At 42.1% G+C, this 20915-nt stretch overlaps 1 protein-coding gene and 1 non-coding gene across 4 annotated transcripts in view; one reads left to right on the top strand and one right to left on the bottom strand.

Moving 5' to 3' along the window:
* The window catches only part of APBA2 (amyloid beta precursor protein binding family A member 2), a 232895-nt gene that overhangs the window by 78803 nt on the left and 133177 nt on the right, over nt 1-20915 (top strand). The window lies entirely within an intron of this gene.
* Nucleotides 8974-9046, bottom strand: TRNAR-CCU (transfer RNA arginine (anticodon CCU)). The gene has a single exon. It is a non-coding gene; the product is annotated as a tRNA-Arg (tRNA).

Here is a 20915-nt window from a genome sequence, read left to right as displayed (position 1 = left end):
ATGACTTCTGTATTTTCCAGTGTTTTGCAAATCCGGATTTAGCCAATTTAGATTTTAGGAGACAATGCCAAGCTCCGTGGACCTCATCACACTTCCAAAGCAGGCGGGGTCATTCTCTTTAGTAGTTATTCTCCACTGTCTTTGAAAACAGAAATGCCTTTTTAATAACAGAACATTTTCCAGACCTTCCCTACTTGGCTGTAGTCATGTTTTTAGTACGATTTTGGTCATTCAGTAACTATTCCTCTAACAGATTATTTATTTATTTATTTATTTATTTATTTATTTATTTATTTATGACTGCGTTGGGTCTTCGTTTCTGTGCGAGGGCTTTCTCTAGTTGCGGCAAGTGGGGACCACTCTTCATCGTGGTGCGCGGGCCTCTCACCATCGCGGCCTCTCTTGTTGCGGAGCACAGGCTCCAGACGCGCAGGCTCAGTAATTGTGGCTCACGGGCCCAGTTGCTCCGTGGCATGTGGGATCTTCCCAGACCAGGGCTCGAACCCGTGTCCCCTTCATTGGCAGGCAGATTCTCAACCACTGCGCCACCAGGGAAGCCCCTAACAGATCTTTTTGTTTTAAGTTTAACTTTCTGTTTTAGAACTTCTCAGATATTTACAAAAGCAGAGAGAATTGTATCATTGGTCTCTGTCATGGGATTGTGTCCCTCCAAAATATGTAGGTTGAAGTCCTAACCCCTGGTACCTCAGAATGTGACTGTATTTGGAGATAGAGTCTTTAGAGAGGTAGTTAGGTTATAATGAAGTCATTAGGGTGGGCCCTGATCCAATATGACTGGTATCCTTAGAAGAAGAGTTTAGGACACAGACATGCACAGAGGGAAGATCATATGAAGGCACAGGGAGAAGACAGCAACCTAAAAGACAAGCACAGAAACCTCAGGAGAGAGCAGCCCTGCCCACACCTAGATCTTGGACTTCTAGCCTCCAGAATTATGAAAAAATAAAATTTCCAGGCAGTGGTTCTTTGGTGTGGCAGCCCTAGCAGACTGATACAGTCCCATGCACTCTTCTCCACCTCCAGTATTTAAACAGTCTTCATGACTGCCTCTGATGTGCCAGGAGTGTGGGGCAGACAGCTGAGAATTAGAGATGGCGCCTGCCCTTGTGAAACCTACCATCTGTGGAAATTGGAAAAGTTCACAAGGAAAAGCTGTAATTGACTATAAATACACGACATCTGTAAACCTTAGAAATCATCGCCGGAACATATAACGCAGTTGGTCTCCCAGCAGTGCCAGGCAGGTGGATGAATTCTCCGAGCCCTTGGATTATTGTGTGCTCCTGGGCTTATGGTTTCAGGCAGGAGATGGGTTTGTGGTATAAGTGGAGGAAAATAGAGTGAGCAGTATGGCCTCAGTCAAGCCAAACCCGTTATGTGGATGGGACTCAGGCCACTTCGGAGCAAGCCCGGCCAGAGAGGACCAAGATGCAAACACCATTCTTACAAGATAAAGAAGTGAGGGGATGAGCAGTCACGTTGAGAAGTGATTCATTGCTTACGGATGGATTCATCCAGCATTCCTTTAAATACCAAATCCCCATGTACGTTTAAAAATACCCATTTGGCTCAGAAACAGTATGCTGAGTGAAAGATGCCAGATACAAAAGAACACATATTGTACAGTTCCATTTATATGATGCTTCCAGAAAACGCCTAATTATAGGGAGAGAAAGCAGCTTCGAGAAAGCAGCCTAGGGTTGGGGATGTAAGCAGGGATGGGCTAGGAGGGAGTGTTGGCTGGGGATGGTGGAGATGTTCTAAGACTGCATTGTGGCGAAGGCTGAGCAGCTGAATACATTCACTGAAATTCGTCACCGCTTATAATGGGCAAATTGTGTGGTATGTAAATTATACCTCGATGAAGCTGTAAAAAACACTCATTTCAGCACTGTGGAAAATCATGGGAGTCTTCTCAGAGGAAGTAGGGTCTGGGCTGCATGTGAAAGACAGAGTGCCTTTGGGTAAGGAGAGACCACCGGAGGGAATTTCAGCTGGAGGGACACCATCCTGGGGGAGGAGGGGGCTGGCTGGTGGCTGAGATGGAGGGAAGAAGATTGTCACAGGTGAGAACATCAGGGCACAGAAGGGATACTCAGCAATTCTCAACCCTGGTTGCACATTCTCACCTCCTGGAGAGTGTTTCTAAAGCACAGATGCCTGGGACCCATTCCTGAGGATTTGGATATAATTGGTCTTGGGCGAATCCCAGATGTAAATTAAGAAAAAATTTTTTTAATGAAATGATAATTCATTTCTAATTCTGTCATTTCTTTTTTCACTTCCCAGCTGGAATGCTTCTATAGATGCCTCCTTCATCTTCTATATATATGGTTTACCAGGGGGACATTTCATAGAGAAAAGGCAGGGCAAACACGTCATTCTTTTACTTCATTTACCACTTTCAAAGATGAATGTGTTTCCCATGATCCTCCAGTACGCTTTTTAAAATTTAAACTATCATTGTGAACTCATGGGCTTGAACATATTTGATAGGTTTCAAACCCTTGCAATCATTATCCTTATTGAAGTTCAAATTGTCCTACCTTTGGCCAGTGGGAGTGTCTTCAACTTGGTACTTGAGACCTTTGGACACACCCCTGCTCAGCTTTTTTTTTTTTTGGCCATGCCATGCAGCATGCGGGATCTTATTTCCCCAACCAGGGATCGAACCTGTGCCCCCTGCAGTGGAAGCGTGGAGTCTTAAGCACTGGACTGCCAGGGAAGTCCCCCTACTCATCTCTGATAGCTTCCTTGCCTTTTTCTAATGAAGTAGTTTTATTTTTTCATCCCTCTCTCACCAGCTTGTGAGGTATGCCTTCCTTTTTCATTCTTTCAGTGGTTGTCCTAGAGGTTATGATATGCAGCCTTAACTCATAGACTCTAGTGATTATAGAGTCATCTTTAAATTGGTACTTGAACCGCTTCCTGGACAATACAAAGTCTTTACATCCAGACATCAGTATTTTTTGAAAGCTGCCCAGGAGATCTTTGTCTCATCCAGGGTTGAAAAGTCTGGATGGATGGACGGTGGATGTATTGAGGACATTGACAGCTTGTAGGGGTAGAGCAAAGGCCAGACCTGAAGTCTTCAGTGAATAAGGAACAGTGTAAGTTTCTTAGTTGGTTATCAGGTTCATATTTTTAAGGAACAGTTTTCTAATTCTCTTTTTGTTTGTTTGTCTGGCCTGATGTGGCTGTAGTGACATTTTCAATTTATGGATCCTTTTAGAGCTGGGAAAGAGGGATGCCCTTTTGCAGAGATGCTTATGTCAGTCAGGTGCTATAGGCATTGAAATTAACATTACTCAGCCCAGGCCTGACGGGGATGCCTTTAAGATTCTCAGCATGAGAGTTTGAATGTTCACAGGCCCCAAGTCCTCCCCAGATGAGGGGTTTCCCCTCTGCTAGGCGCATCACTGAGGGCCTTGGTGATGAGATGTCGTCTGGGTCTCGCATTACCATCTGACAGGCGAGGAGGTGGAGGATTGATGAGAGCCTTACAGACGTATGCTCAGAGCTGCACGGCTGGTGTCCTTGCAAAGTATCTGTTGAAGATGCTGGGATGTCTGACCTGTGGCATGTCTCAGTCTTTAGGTGGTTACACTCATGGTGCACTTCAGCGGGTCCTTTGGTCCTCTGTCTCCCGCATATTGGCAGTTGTACCACTGGACCGTCAGACTCAGGTTCCAGCTTCTCTGCTAAGATTAGAGGAGGCGCACCATGTCTGTTTGTTCCTTTTTCTGCAAGTTTAAGGCACCCTGTGTGGTCCTCTGTTACGGCCGCCCTGGCAGACTAACAGCCACCAATGCTTATGTTAGTGCCTTGCTGGTCATTTCAGTCCTCAGATAGATTCCTCAGGAAGACCTCGTGAGACCAAGATCCTTAAGTTCTTGCATTTTGGTGTCAGGTTGCTCATACCCTTCATACTTGAAAGGCAGTTTTCCCGGATAGTAAATCCTTGAATGTCTTAAATATGCTAGTACATTTTCTTCTGGAGGTAATCATTGTTGTCAAAACGTCTGATGACAGTCTCATTTTCTTATGAATGATGTGCTCTTTTGCTCTTAGAAATTCAATGGATACTCCCCCCTCCTCTTTTTTCTTGGTGTTTGTAGTTATTTTACAGATGTGTCTTTTTTAAATTGAAGTATAGTTGACTTACATTAACTTGACACTACATTACATTGACTTATGTTACTTATGTTAATTTCAGGTGTAGAAGATAGTAATTCTGTATTTTTATAGATTACACTCCATATGAAGTTGTTATAAAATATTGACCATATTCCCTGTTCTGTACATTACATCCTTATAACTTATTTATTTTATACCTAGTAGTTTGTACATCTTAAATTCCTTCACCTATTTTGCCCCTCTCCCCAACCCAACCCACTCCCCTCTGGTAACCTCTAGTTTGTTCTCTGTATCTGTGAGTCTGTTTCTGTTTTGTTGTATTTGTTCATCAGTTTTATTTTTTAGATTCCATATATAATCGAAAACATACAATATTTTATCTTTCTCTGTCTGACTTATTTCACTAAGTATATACTCTCCTGGTCCATCTACATTTTTGCAAATGGCAAAATTTCATTCTTTTTTATGACTATGTGTGTGTGTGTATATATATATATATATATATATATATATATATATATATATATATATACATATATATATATATACCAAATTGTCTTTATCCATTCATCTATTGATGGGCACTTAGTTTGTGTCCATCTTGACTATTGTAAATAATGCTTCCATGAACATTGAGGTACATATGTCTTTATGAATTCGTGTTTTTATTTTCTTTGGATAAGTACTGAGGAGTGGAATTGCTGGATGGTATGGTAGTTCTATTTTTAATTTTTGAGGAACCTACATACTGTTTTCCATAGTGACTTCACGAAATTTACATTCCCACCAACAGTGCACGAGGGTTGCCTTTTCTCCATATCCTTGCCAACATTTGTTATTTGTGGTCTTTTTGATGATAGCCATTCTGATGGGTGTGAGGTGATATCTCATTGTGGTTTTGATTTGCATTTCTTTGATGATTAGTGATGTTGAGCGTCTTTTCATGTGCCTGTTGGTCATCTGTATGTCTTCTTTGGAAAAATGTCTACTTAGATCTTCTGCCCATTTTTTGATTGGATTTTTTCACTATTGAGTTGTACGAGCTGTTTATATATTTTGGATATTAAACCTTATTGGTCATAACATTTACAGATATTTTTTCCCATTCATTAGGTTGTCTTCTTGTATTGTCAATGGTTTTCTTTTCTGTGCAAAACCTTTTAAGTTTAATTAGGTCCCATTTGTTTATTTTTGCTTTTGTTTCCTTTGCCTTAGGAGAGAGATCCCCCCCCAAAATATTGCTACAATTTAGTCAAAGAGTATTCTGCCTATGTTTTCTTCTAGGAGCTTCATGGTTACCATTCTATTCTTTCATTTCTAATTTTATTTATTTGGGCCCCCTCTCTTTTTTTCTTGATGATATGGCTAAGTGTTTATCAATTTTATTTATCTTTTCAAAAAACTGGCTCTTAGTTTCATTGATCTTTTCTGTTTTTTTTCTATTTCTGCTCTGATCTTTATTAGTTCTTTCTTTTTGCTGACTTTTGGCTTTCTTTATTTTTCTTCTTCTAACTCCTTTAGGTGGAAAGTTAGGGTGTTTATTTGAGATTTTTGTTGTTTCTTAAGGAAGGTATGTATTGCTATAAACGTCCCTCTTAGAACTACTTTTGCTCTGTCCAGTAGATTTTGGAAAGTTGTGTTTCTGTTTTCATTTATCTCAAGGAATTTTTATTTTCATTTTCTCAAGGACTTCTTTGTTGACTCATTAGTTTTTTATTAAGATGTTGTTTTGTCTCCATGTGTTAGTGTTTTTCTAGTTTTCTTCCTGTAATTGATTTCTAGCTTCAAAATGTGATTAGAAAAGATGCTTGATATACTTTTAATTTTCTTATATTTATTGAAAGTTGTTTCGTGGCCTAGCATGTGATCTATCCTGGAGAAAGTTCTGTGTGCTCTTGAAAAGAATGTGTATTCTACTATTTGGGGATGGAATGTACTGTATATATCTATTCAGTTCATCTGATCTAATGCTCATTTAAAGCCACTGTTTCCTTATTGATTTTCTGTCTAGATGTTTTATCCATGGATGTAAGTGGGGTATTAAAGTCTCCTACTATTATTGTATTACTCTCAATTTCTCCCTTTATGTCTGTTAATATTTGCTTTATATATTTATGTGCTCCTATATTATGTGCATATGTATTTAGGAATGTTACATCCTCTTCTCGGACTAACCCCTATATCATTATATAGTGCTCTTCTTTGTCTCTCATTATAGACTTTGTTTTAAAGTCTGTTTCATCTGATATGAGTATTGCTGCCCCAGGTTTCTTTTCATTTCCATTTGTATGGAATATCTGTTTCCATCCCTTCACTCTCATTCTGTGTGTGTCTTTTGCTCTGAAGTGAGTCTCTTGTAGGCAGCATATAGATGGGTCTTTTTTTTCATTCAGCCTCCCTATGTCTTTTGATTGAAGCGTTTAGTCATTGACATTTAAAGCGATTATTGATAGGTATGTACTTATTGCCATTTTGTTACTTGTTTTCTGGTTGTTTTTGTAGTTTTTCTCTGTTCTTTTCTTTTTTCAGTCTCTTTCCTTTTGGTTTGATGATTTTCTTTAGTTTTGTGTTTGGGTTCCTTTCTCTTTGTTCTTTGTGTATCAGTTGTAAGTTTTTGATTTGTGGTGATCATGAGCTACATATATATCTACTTGTACTTATATCTACTTGTTTAACCTGATAGTCATTTAAGTTCAAACACATTCTAAAAGCTGTCCATTTTTTGCTACTTAACCCCCTATGTTTTATATTTTGGTGTCCTGTTTTACATCTTTCTATGTATCCCTTAACTGTTTATTGTAATTAGGCCAGTTTAGTGGTGATGTTTAGTTTTTAGTTTTAGTTTTAGTTTTTGCTTATTGAAGCAACTCTATCTCTCTTTCAGTTCTGAATAATAACTTTGCTGGGTAGACTATCCTTGGTTGTAGGTTTTTTCCTCTAAGTACTTTAAATATATCACACCACTCGCTTCTGGCTGGCAAAGTTTCTGTTGAAAAATCAGCTGATAGCCTTAGGGGAGCTTCCTTGTATGTGACCCTTTGTTTTTCTCTCTTTTTCTTTAACTTTTGCCATTTTAATTATGATATGTCTTGGTGTAGGTCTCTTTGGGTTCATCTTTTTTGAGCCTCTCTGTGCTTCTTGGATCTGGATATCTGTTTCCTTCTTCAAGATAGGGACATTTTCATTCATAATTTCATCAAATATATTTTCTGCCCCTTTCTCTCTTCTCTTTCTAGGACCCTTATAACATTATACAAGTGTGTGTTTGTACACTTGATATTGTCCCAGAGGTCCCTTAAACTATCCTCACTAAAGCAATTTTTTTTGTTTTTGCTGTTCTGATTAGGTGATTCCCATTAATCTGTCTTCCAGGTCACTTAGACATTCTTCTCTGATACCTACTCTGCTGTTAATTCCTTCTGGTATATTTTTCATTTCAGTTATTGTATTCTTCAGCTATGGTATCTGATGGGTTCTTTTTTTATATTTTCTAGTTCTTTGTTGAACTTCTCACTGTGTTCCTCTATTCTTCTCCTGAGCTCAGTGAGCAGTCTTATGACCACTGCTTTGAATTCTTTATTAGGTAAATTACTTATCTTTGTTTCATTAGGGTTTTTCTCTGAGGTTTTATCTTATTCTTTCATCTGGAACATATTCCTCTATCTTCTCATTTTGTTTGTCTTTATCTGTTTGTCTCTATTAAATCAGGTGAAACAGTTGTCTATCCCAGTCTTGAAGGCGTGTTATTATGGTGGACCATCCCTGTGTAGTCTGCATGTGTCCAGTGGCTTGGTGGAAGAGCTGGCACAAGTCATATCTGTTACTGGGGTGCACTGGCGGCCATCACCGCAGAGTGGGTAGGGCCAGAGGCGGAGGGGCCAGATCCTGAGCCTGGTGTGAGCCGAGGCTTTTCACCCTGTGCAGCGGAGGTCACCACCTTGGTGGGGACGGGGTTGGAGCCAGAGCAGCTGGAGCCAAAGGCTGGCACCAGCTGTGTCTTCTCATGTGGCGTGGTGGTGTTTGCTGCCTTGGTGGTGAGTGGGGACGGGGTCAGAGGGGTTGGAGCCTAAGCCCTTCCTGAGCTGCTGGTTTTCCACAGTGATGGTGGTTGCTGCCTTGTTGGGGGATGTGGTCAGGCTATGAGAGGCTGGAGTTGCAGTCCAGAGCGAGCCCTGGATTTTTTCTGGTGCAATTGCCTTGGTCCCTTGGAGTGGGACCAGAGCAGGAGGGGCTGGAGCCAGAACCTGCTGCAGGCTGGGGGTGGTCCTTACAGGCTGGCCAGAGCCCCAGGCAGTTTTCAGCCTGCTGCCTATGCCCTGGGACTGGGAGCAAGCAGGTCTCTGCATGCGCCCTTGAAGAGCAGTCTCGGTTTCCTGTGGCTCTCTGGAAGGACCTCTGGGTTTTCAAACCAGTCAGAGGGGCTCATCTTCCTGATGCCAGACCCCAGGGCTGGGATGCCGAATGTGGGGTGTGACCCCCTCGCTCCCCAGGAAGGGTTCCCAGCCTGTGATAGCCCCTCTTCTTCTTGGTTGCCCACCAGAGATACAGGTCCTGAAGAGATCACTTCTCCTCCTTCCAAGCAGATTCTGTGTGTCTCTTTCTTTATATCCTTGGTTGTAGAAGATCTGTTCTGCAAATCTTCAGAGAGAGCTGCTCTATATGTAGCTGTAGTTTTTTTTTTTTTTTTTAATATTTATTTATTTATTTGGCTGCAGCGGGTCTTAGTTGTGGTGTGCGGGACCTTCGTTGTGGCATGCAGGGTCTTTAGTTGCGGCATGTGGGCTCTTTTAGTTGCGGCATGCATGCGGGATCTAGTTCCCTGACCAGGGTTCAAACCTGGGCCCTCTGCATAGGGAGCATAGAGTCTTAACCACTGGACCACCAGGGAAGTCCCTGTAGCTGTGGTTTTGATGTGTTCATGGGGGGAGGCAAGCTCAGGATCTTCCTACTCTGCCATCTTGATCCTGCCTCTAAAATATGTCTTAATGCTGGTCATTCTGGGTCAGTATTCTCAGGTGCATGGTGGGCTCTTTCAATATGTAACTTAAAGTTTCTTAAGTTAAAGTTTTTGTTATTTGTTCTTTCCCCTTGCTTTGGTTTTCTTCTTTATGAACTCATCAACGTGCTGGATCTTCTTTGCTTACCTTCAGTAGCTGTCACTTTCTCTAGACTTCTCTTTTACCTCTTTATTTATTTTTAGCTTTCAACACTTTCCTCCTCTTCATCTTCTATTTTTTTATGGCATTATCTGTTCTGTTTATTTGCTCTTGGGTTCCTTCTAGTTTAGTCTTAATCTCTGAAATAATTGTCTTCATTTCTGATGAAAACATCTCTAATTCTTTCCTGAGTTCTATCGTCTAATTTCTGAATATGTCTAATTTTGTGTCATGGTGTTATTTCATGTCTTTTCTTAATTTCCTTTAGTTCAATTTGGAAAAAAGATTACATTTTTATCTACTCTGTGAGCATATATTTTTGACATGCTTTCATTGTCTGGAGGAATGTTATTTTGCTCCTTGCTCTTTCTCTCTCTCTCTCTCTCTCTTTTTCTTACAATAGTCTCTTACAATGGTATTTGATGTTAGTGTTTTTCTGTTGATCTTTTTAGTGTGAAATTATTTTTCCTGAACTTTTGGAAGGAGACATGGTTCAGGACAGCTTTCCTATGTGCACAGAGCTTTCTCTTCTGTTATTTATGTGTAGTGCTACAAAAAAATATGACTTTCTGAGATTTCCTGAGCCCTGTTTCCCTTCCCCACTTGTACTTGGCCCTCCCCTCTCCTTCATCTCTGTAATCTCTGTCCTGCTAAATTTTGATGCCACTCCCATTGGTTTTCCTCACCATGGAAGGGAGCCCTCGTTCCAATTCAGAGAGGTCACAGCACCTTGGCCCCCACTGTAGACTCTTTATCCCACTATTGCTGCAGACAAAGCCCATCCTGGCCTCCCCACCTGGCTTTCCTGCAAACGTCAGTTGTGGCTCTTCCGGGCTCTCCTGTTGTCAGGTTTCCTGGTCACCCCGCTACTTCCCGTTTCTTTTGCAGATGTCAAGACCACACAGGTCTTGAGACTGTTAGTACTCGATTCCTACCTGCTTGTGTTTTCAGGATTGTAGGGAAACAGTGTCACCTAGTTTTGTTGTAAATGTTGTCTGTGGGTTTGGGGTTTTAATCTATAGTTGCTATGTTTGTTTTAGGTGGGCATTCAGGGAGGTTTCAAAACCCTGCTGCTGACCACGCTTCCCTCCCCACGCTCTGCCTTGAGGCTTGCTTACTGCCTGTTCTCTTGGTACCATGCTGCCGATCACCTAACCCCTCGGAGCACATCTGTTCTTTTCTGTGGTTCTGCCAAGTTGCTAGTTCAGATCCAAACAAGCACCAGAAGGTGGATTTGGAAGGGAAGAGAGGCTGTCTATTAGTTCCCGGCAGGAGAGCGTCCTGGGGGAGGCAGTATCCTGCATCATTCCCCTACTTCTATCACAGAGGAGTGTGGTTTGGGCAAAAAAGGGAGAAAGGGAAGCAGCATGTAACGGTATGAAGTGCTGTTCTGATCCAAGTGGCTTCTCTAGACACCACAGCAAAGAAGAGGCTGTATTGGACCTGGGGGCACAGGCCCTGGGGACCCATCCACCCTGGTTCTAGCTGACTCCACTGGCTAAAAGAGTGGGTGGCCGTGTGGACACCCTGTCACCAGGCGGTGCTGTGGGGGCTTCCTTCCCACCCGCCTGCTCACTCACTTTCCCGGTCTACCTGATGGGTAGATTTCCCATGTGACCAAAAGGAAAAGACTAAACATGCCTAAAGATCGAAAGGACCAAAAGCTTACAAAATTCCAAGTGAGGGCAGGATGAGGAGCTCAGGTCTGAATCATCCTGTAGTTCCTGGAATGTTCCCACTTGGGTGTCTCAGCCAGAGTCGGGGAGAACACAGCGCTTCCTCCCCTGGCCCATCTGGGGTGTGGTGACTGCCTAGGAAATGCCAGCATCTCTCAAGGGGGGTGAGATCAGAGGAAGCTCCTAGCGGCTTGCCTGGCTTTGTCAATTCTGAGTCTCAGAAACGCTTTTCACTGCTTGTTCAAGCTGAATTGTTTTTTCAGAGCGGGCAGCTTCACTTCCTGTTTCTTCCTATGTTTCCCTTTATGTGGCAGAATAATATTAAACCCTCCCCATTATTCTGTAAAACGCAAATAATACAACACACACTACACAGCCTGGCATAAAACAACCAGAAACGCATGCGCCGATGGTTTTGAAAGCGATACACAGATACATGTATTTTCCGATCTCCATTATGATGACGGCTACTACTATGTTTAAAGGAACATTTTGGGAACACGCTTTACTTTTTCTGTGTCATAAAGTCCAGGACTCCATCTTGTCACGTTTAGAGGAGCCTGCAAAATCATCCTAATGTCTTATGGTTCTAAGTCATCAGGAAGGCTGCTTTCAGAAAACTTCATACGATACAGGGGCTCAGGGGGGTGGCGCCCCGCCCTCAGTGGGGAAATGCTGAGAACAGGTCTGAGATATAGTAACTCAAGTATTGGCTATTGAGGGAGTTAAAAAAGAGGGGCTTGGAAAGCGTGTGGGATCAGAGGTCCTGCTTCTGGGAGAGCAGAATGTTCCCTGAAGGCCTGGTGTGAAAGGGAGGAGGGATTAGCTGGAAGAAGGATCTCAGTGAAAGGACAGAGCATCATGGGGTAAGAATGAGAGAGACCAGAGAAGGGGGGAGGGGTGGAGGAGGAACATCTCTATTACTTAGTGAAGAAGCTAGACTTCAGAGCAGAATCGGAAGAGGGCAGGGCTGAGCTAGGACCCTAAGCAAGCCACACAAATCCCACCCTATGTACTGCACCCCCTGCCCCAATCTCCTGCTGTTGCTGGTCCAGGAAAACCAGAGAGTCTAACTGAAATAAATATAAATTCAAGCCAACCTAGAATCCATACAAGGTAAGAAAAATAGGAGTCACAAAATATGCAGGCCTATGAAAACAGTCAAGAAATAAAGGGCCACAAGTGAAATAAAATTAACAAGCCGTTGCAATTGTGAAAAAAACACCATGAGTCAGGAATTCAAAAAATGAGACTGGAAATGGATAAACAAACAGGGGATGTAAAATGGGAGCTTACGAAACTAAAGAGAGGAACTGAAGGAGAAAATAAAATCATCTCTGAAATAGTGAATTAGAAGGTGCCTAAGGAGACAGAGGCTGCCACTGAAAGTCCAGTAAGAATAGAAAGGAAAGGACTCAGGAAAATACAACAAAAATAAAGAAAGAGAGGGAAAGGCCAGAAACAGTGACCGCTGGAGAAAGATCTAACACATGTATAATGGGAGACACTGAAGATGCAAAGCAAAGCAATGGAACAGAACTAAAATTTAAAGCTGAAATTCGAAAAAACTTTCCTGAAATAAAATCAGACATGAACCCACAGTTGACCCTTGAACAACATGGGTTTGGACTGTGCAGGTCCACTTATATGTGGATTTTTTTTTTTAACTAAGTACTACACAACCCACGCACAGATGGTCGAATCCATGGATGTGGAGGGCTGGCTGTCAGGTTATACTCAGGTTTTTGACTTCATGGAAGGTCAGCACCTCCAATCCCCAAGTCGTTCAAGGATCAACTGTACCTTGAGATAGTCCACTGTCATTCTGGGGATGGTTACCTGAAATTTATGCTCTAAAGCAGTTAGACTTTAACGATAAAGGTAGTATGAGCTGGGCCTCCAGGCAAAACGGCCAAGTTACTTACAAAGGAAAGAAAATCAGGTTGGCATCAGACTTTGTGACAGTGACGTCCAAAGTGAGACAACAGTGGCACCACATTTTCAAGAAACTCAAGAAAAGAAAACATGAGCTAAGGATTTTCTATCCAGCCAATTGTCCTTTAAGTATCAAGATTTTAGAAAAACATTTAAAGATGCAAGAACTAAAAGAATATTGTACCCACCAGCCCTATTTAAAGAATCTGCTAGAATTAGTGGTGTGTCTGGGGTGGCAGAAGTGGTCTTCCCCAGATGCAGACCATAAGGAGTTGCATGATCTGGAGATAATTTAGAAATAATAACAAAACTGACTAAAATCCAGTCTGCTTTTTGTTACCACTGTGCTCCAGCACTGTTAAAGTATGTCAGATGGCCAATAGGCACATGAAAAGATGCTCAACATTGCTAATTATTAAAGAAATGCAAATCAAAACTACAATGAGGTATCATCTCACACTGGTCAGAATGTCCATCATTAAAAAGTCTACAAATAACAAATGCTGGAGAGGGTGTGGAGAAAAGAGAACCCTCCAACACTGTTGGTGGGAATGTAAACTGGTGCAGCCACTATGGAAAACAGTACTGAGGTCCCTTAAAAAATGAAAACTAAAACTACCATATGATCCAGCAATCCCACTCCTGGGCATATATCTGGAGAAAACTCTAATTCGAAAAGATAACATGTTCTCCTATGTTCATTGCAGCACTATTTACAATAGCCAAGACATGGAAACAACCTAAATGTCCCTCAGCAGAGGAATGGATAAAAAAGATGTGGTACATATATACAATGGAATATTACTCAGCCATAAAATAGAATGAAATAAGGCCATTTGCAGTAACATGGATGGACCTAGAGATTATCATACTAAGCAAAGTCAGAAAGAGAAAGACAAATACCATATGATATCACTTATATGTGGAATCTAAAATATGACACAAATGAACTTATCTACAAAACAGAAACAGACTCACAGACAAGTGTTTTTTGTTTGCCAGGGGTTGGAGGTGTGGGGGAGGGATAGTTTGGGATTAGTAGATGAAAACTATTATATATAGAATGGATAAACAACAAGGTCCTACTGTATAGCACAGGGAACTATATTCAATATCCTGTGATAAACCATAATGGAAAAGAACATGACAAAGAGCATTAGAGCAGCCGGCATTTTAGGGACATCCCCATATTCACATGGGGGTCCGCAAGCCTCTGGGCCATCCTCCCCCACATAGAGGTCGGTGGCCAACTCGGGATTCCCCCCATCGATGCCTCTTTCCCAAGACCCATTTCTTCTGTCTCCTGGCTGGCGTGACAATGATTAGTTTGTAACCTTGGGAGCTTCTGGTGTGTAACGGGAAACCAGCCCCCGCACAGGGAGTTCAGGGAGAGACCAAAGAAAAGAGGCAGACCCTGCAGGTTGGTAGGTGGCAGGCTAAAAAACAAGGGAGCTGACACACGAGGCTTGTCCTGGGAGACTGAAAAATCAGTAGATCTCCACACTCGCCCACCAGAATCTTAAAGTGTGTACAGAGGCCTTCACGGGGGTCAGTCAGGTGTATGGTCCAGATCGTCTCAACAGCAAGTTACCATCTCAAGGCTGTGTCCTTGAAGCGGCTCCCAGGGTGGGAACGGTGGAGAGGGTACATTCGGACACAGGGGAAGAGGTGAGGAGCCTGCGGTTGCCCAAGGCCAGTTCTTGGGTCACCTGGCGGTCACATCTTCTCAATGACCTCCTCCAGCAATTACTTATGATTTAATAAACATTGCATTCCACATGGCAATGAATTTGGATAACTGCCATTTTTACCATCATCCTCTGATGTATGTAGACTCAGGTACACATGTATATTTTGAGAGTAAGTTCATAACCCTTCAAGTAAGTTCAGAATCATTTAAGCTCCTTTCATGAACAGGCTCCTTCTGTAGGACTACATATTCCTGCATTTAAATAGATTTAGAAATAAACAATGATAGCACAGAGATTTTAAAAACAAAGAAACAGAACTTGAGTTTCTTCAATTCTTTCATTCTGTGTGACCACTTCGAGTGTTTACTTGTGCTTAAAATTTAAACAGTAAAACAGAGCACGGACTGTAAGGTGTAATAATTTGGTTTGATAACAAAATAGTTGATGGAGCAAATATTTTACTGATTTTGAATATTCTTTATTTTTAAAATTTTTTTATTTTTCTTTTAATTTTTATTTTTGGCTGTGTTTTGGGTCTTCGTAGCTGCGCGTGGGCTTTCTCTAGTTGCGGTGAGCTAGGGCTACTCTTCGCTGCAGTGCATGGCCTTCTCGTTGCGGTGGCTTCTCTTGTTGCAGAGCACGGGCTCTAGGTGCGCAGGCTTCAGTAGTTGTGGCATGTGGGTTCAGTAGTTGTGGCTCGTGGACTCTAGAGCGCAGGCTCAGTAGTTGTGGTGCACGGGCTTACTTGCTCCATGGCATGTGGGATCTTCCCGGAGCAGGGATCGAACCCATGTCCCCTGCAATGGCAGGCAGATTCTTAACCACTGCACCACCAGGGAAGTCCCAGTCATCTTTTAATTAAGCGAAATTTGTCCTCTACTATGTGGCATACATAATATATTTGACACCTCAAGTGGATCATTTTTAACACTTCCATCCTCTATATGACAAAAATATTTTTAGTAATTATATAATAATAACAATAATAATAGTGATGGTCACTACTTCCTTGATTTTATGTGTAGTTTAAAAATCAATTAATTTTAAATGATAAATTTCTGTTTTAAAGATAATTCAAGGGACGTCTCTGGTGGCGCAGTGGTTAAGAATCCACCTGCCAATGCAGGGGACATGGGTTCGAGCCCTGGTCCAGGAAGATCCCACATGCCACGGAACAACTAAGCCCGTGGGCCACAACTACTGAGCCTGCGCTCTAGAGCCCACAAGCCACAACTACTGAGCCCACGTGCCACAACTACTGAAGCCCGCACACCTAGAGCCCGTGCTCCACAACAAGAGAAGCCACCGCAATGAGAAGATTGCGCACTGCAACAAAGAGTAGCCCCCACTCGCCACAACTAGAGAAAGCCCGCGCACATCAATGAAGACCCAGTGCAGCCAAGAAAATAAATAAATAAATAAAAAGATGATTGACACCATTGTAAATCAACTATACTTCAATAAAAAAATTAAAAACAAACAAAATAAAAGATGATTGGGGAAACTATAGCAAAAGCACTGGTAGTGAGTATTAACTATGTTTTAAAATTGTATATGTAAGAAATAAGACGAAGGCAGGGATAAATGTGGAAGAATAGATATAAAAGTTATGTGAACTGACAAAATAGAAATAATCAACAAAAAAAATGGGTGGAATAGGGGGAAAGAAAAGGGAGAGTAGAATAAGCTCATTGATTGCCCTGCAGGTAGGAAGGTGAGGTCAAATGTAACATTGAAAACTGACAAATTGAATAGGAGTGTTCATAGGGGGACTTCCGTGGTGGCACAGTGGCTAAGAATCTGCCTGCCAATGCAGGAGACACGGGTTCAAGCCCTGGGCCGGGAAGATCCCACATGCTGCGGAGCGGCTAAGCCCATATGCCACAACTACTGAGCCTGCGCTCTAGAGCCCGCGAGCCACAACTATTGAGCCCACGTGCCACAACTACTGAAGCCTGTGTGCTTAGAGCCCGTGCTCTGCAACAAGAGAAGCCACCACAGTGAGAAGCCTGCGCACCACAATGAAGAGTAGCCCCTGCTCACCACAACTAGAGAAAACCCGCATGCAACAACAAAGACTCAACACGGCCAAAAATAAATATAAAAAAAAATAAATAAATTTATGAAGAAAAAAAAGAAGTGTTCGCAGAACCAAAAATACAGACCTTCCTAAATAACACCCCCCATGCCCCCAAAACCAAACTTTTAAAGCAGCAAAAAAAACAGACTCAGACTGCGTAGTGAAATACACACAGTAACCATAACGCAAAATAATATGACAGACTGAGGTCAAATATTCCAGCCACATGGATAAATTTAAGTGGCTTCAGTCCACTTATTAAAGGGAAAGACTTTCAGATTGGTTCACGTGGTGGTACCCGACTCCGTGCTGTGTAAGAGTCACATCTAAAACCAAGTGGTTCAGAAATCATGGGAGGCATATAGACAGAAGCCGACAGAAAGAAAAAGAAATCAGGGACTTCCCTGGTAGCACAGTGGTTAAGAATCCGCCTGCCAATGCAGGGGACATGGGTTCAGGCCCTGGTCTGGGAAGATCCCACATGCCATGGTGCAGCTAAGCCCATGCACCACAACTACTGAGCCTATGCTCTAGAGCTCGCGAGCCACAGCTACTGAGCCGGAGCTCTAGAGCTCGCGAGCCACAACTACTGAGCCCACGTGCCACAACTACTGAAGCCCACGCACCTAGAGCCTGTGCTCCGCAACAAGAGAAGCCACTGCAAGGAGAAGCCAGCATATCGCAACAAAGAGTAGCCCCCGCTTGCCACAACTAGAGAAAGCCTATGCGCAGCAACGAAGACCCAACACAGCCAAAAATAAATAATTAAGTAAATAAATTAAAAAAAAAGAAATCAGGGGCTTGATCCTGATTTCAACCATGGTAGAATTTGGGCCAAAACTGTGCAATGAACAAAGAGGGGCACCGTATAACACTAAAGGCTGCAGTTTGCAGAGCATGTGCAATCATTGTGGTTAAGTCTGCACCAAACATCGAACATGGAGAAAACTTCAAGAAGCAGAGACCACAAATGGGGCAGAAGGCGTGGAGAGAAACATACTGGTTCCAGAGACAGGGCAGCCACTCTCTATCTGAGACATGCCAAGGGGGCACGTGAAATATGCCCCCAACGTACGAGACCTTGTACCACAATCAATCATAGAGAATACAGCTTTGTTCCCAGAATGCATGGAATGTTTATGAAAGTTGACATAGATTCTTTTACAAAGAAAGCCTCTATAAGGTTCCATAACATGGCAATGTACAAACAACATTCTGTCACTGCAATGCAATAAAACTCAACGTTAACCATAAGATAAAGAGCACAAAGGCCCTTCAGCTTGGGAAATTACAGCATTAAACTCTATTCAATAAGTTCCTGGGTGAAAGGAAATATATAAAACAAAATTGCATAATTTCTAGAATATGATGATAATGAAAATAAATACATCTATCTAGGGGATGCACATACAGCTGTGGTTATGGCCTTGAAATAAAAAACAGTGAATGAATTCAACATCCAGCTCAAAATGTTGGATAAGACAGCCCAGCAAACTGGCTGAGAGCAGAGTGAAGAAACGAGATCGGAGGAGGAAATTCACGAATTAGAACAGAGAAAAGCAACAGAACTAATAAACATATGAAATCCTGATTCTTAGGGGAAAAATCAGGTGGGCAAACCACAGTCTAACCTAATTATGAGAGAGAGAGAGCACACAAAGACACAAAATAAAACATGACAATGGGGAAATAACTAACAAAACAGAGCCTGTTAAAAAAAAATCTTTAGAAGCCACTTTTTACATTGCTGTGCAAATAAATGTGCACCTGGATTAAAAAAAAGGGTACTTTTCTAGGAAAATGTAATTACCCAAACTGACCCCAGTAGACACAAAGTGTAAACAAACCAATTTCCATTGAAACAGATAGAAAAATCTCCAAACCTATATAGCTTCACAGGAGGATTCTATCAAATCTCAAATAACGTATAATCTCAATGCTACTTAAATTATTCTAGAGCATAGAAAAAGATGGAAACATCAAGATTATTCAATAAAAGAAAACTGCACACCAGTCCCACCTAGGAATAGTGCTGTAAAATTCCTAAATAAAATGTTAGTAAAGAGAACCTTTTAAAAAATGGTCTTGGGACAACTGGATAGCTGAATTGGGAAAAAATCCTGTCTCCTCCATGTTTCTCCTTTACTCTCATGCTGCTGCCACACTCACAGTACTTCTGACACCAGATGTGTGGGGTGTTCCCACACCAAGCAATTCCGTGCGACACCAGCTGGGTGTCCTACAATTTAATTCAATTCTGACACCATCTACCTGGAGAGGGCATCAGATCCCACAGGGTAAGGGCTCAGTCCTACACAACTGCTCCCACCCCACTTCAGACACCAGTCCCAAGTCCAGGTTGTCACCTGTGCTTCTGACCGATTGACTATAAATCTGAGGTTCCCAAGATCCCCTTCTCAGATTTAATTAATTTCCTAGAGCAGCTCACAGAACTCAGGGAAACACTTACGTTTACCAGTATATTGAAGGACATGATAAAGGATGCAGATTAACAGCCTGATGAAGAGATGAATAGAGTGCGGTATGGGGGGGTCCTGAGGGCAGGAGCTTCGTCCTTGTGGAGTTGGGGGTGTGTCACCCTCCCAGTACGTGCATGCTCTCTGAACCCCATCGTTTTGAGATTATTATGGAGACTTCCTCACATAGGCATGATCAATTATCAGTTCCACTTCCAGCCCATCTCCCTTCTCAAGAGAATGGAGGGTGGGGCTGAAATTCCAAACTTCTAACAATGGCTTGGTCTTTCTGGTGACCAGCCCCATTCAGGAGCTCACCCAGAGTCCTCTCTTGGGAATAAAAGACACTCCTCTCACCCAGGAAATTCCATGGTTTCAGGAACTGGGGGCAGAGACCAATATATATTTTCTATTATCTCACTATAGTCATTTGGAAAAAGAGAAAATTTAATTGATAACTTTTATCACATACCAGCCTATATTTCAGGTGGCTCTAGATAGATAGATAGTTACCACAAGTACTGGAAGAAAACACAGATAAATTCTTTTATAATCTGCAAGTGGGAAAAATTATGATTCAAAACCCAAAAGCAACTTAAGAAAAGATGAATAAACTCTGTTGCATTAGTAAAAAAAAAAAAAAAGAAGGAGGAAAAAAACCCACTTTTATATGAATGGGAAAACACCATAAGCAAAATAAAAGAACAAGTAATACCAGGCAAAGGGCCAGTGGTTAAGACTCCGCGCTGCCACTGCAGGGGGCACGGGTTCAATCCCTGGTCCGGGAACTAAGATCCTGCATGCTGCGTGGCACGGCCAAACAAACAAACCAACCGGGAAAAAATAATTGCAATTTAAATTAGAAAGTTCGTTTCCCTGAAATATGAAGAGATAATAAAAATTAAAAGGAAAAGACCAAAAACCCAATGGAAAATGGGGAAAAGATGTGAACAGATAGTTTACAGAGAAATAAATGCAAACGGTCTTTTACTTGTATGAAAAGGTGTTCAACCTTTTATGTGAGAGGGATATAAATTAAAATTACCCTGAGATAACATTTCTCACTGCTTAAATTGGCAAAAACCCAAGTTTGACAGTGCTCTCTCTTGGTGAGGTGATGGAGAAGTACAGCCCCTGGAGGGGACAGACTTCATAGACCCTAGTGGGTCTCCGCTGACCCTGACTCAGCCATCCCACCTTCCCGAACTGACTCAGAAGACAACACCCCAAATAAAAACTGACTCAGAAGACAACACCCCAAATAAAAGCATGCTCATGGCATATGGAGACCCCATTTTAGTAGGTCTTCTTTTATATCGTTCAACAAAGTGATAGTATTTTTCTGTAAAGGTCTTGTATTTTTTACATTAGATTGATTCCTCCGTATCTATTTTTGGCTCCCGTCCAGGGGGTGTCTCTGTTTTTTTTTTTTTTTTAATACTTATTTATTTATTTAATTTATTAGGCTGTGCCAGGTCTTAGTTGCAGCACACGGGATCTTTTGTTGTGGCACATGGGATCTAGTTCCCTGATCAAGGATAGAACCCGGGCTCCCTGTATTGGGAGCACAGAGTCTTAACCACTGGACCACTGGGGAAGTCCCCTAGGGGGTTTCTCTTTGGAAATGGCCTTTTGCGATTGTTGAGTTTGTGTGTTCTGCTGTTCAGCAGCCTTGTTGGGTCGTTTATAGAGTCTTGGATTTTCTCTGTGGACAGTGTGTCCCCTGCGAATAATGTTAGTTG

Source organism: Balaenoptera ricei, chromosome 2, assembly GCF_028023285.1.
Source record: "Balaenoptera ricei isolate mBalRic1 chromosome 2, mBalRic1.hap2, whole genome shotgun sequence".
NCBI classification, from domain to species: Eukaryota; Metazoa; Chordata; class Mammalia; order Artiodactyla; family Balaenopteridae; genus Balaenoptera; species Balaenoptera ricei.
Note: the sequence above shows the minus strand (reverse complement) of the source record. Positions and strands in the feature narration are given on the sequence as shown.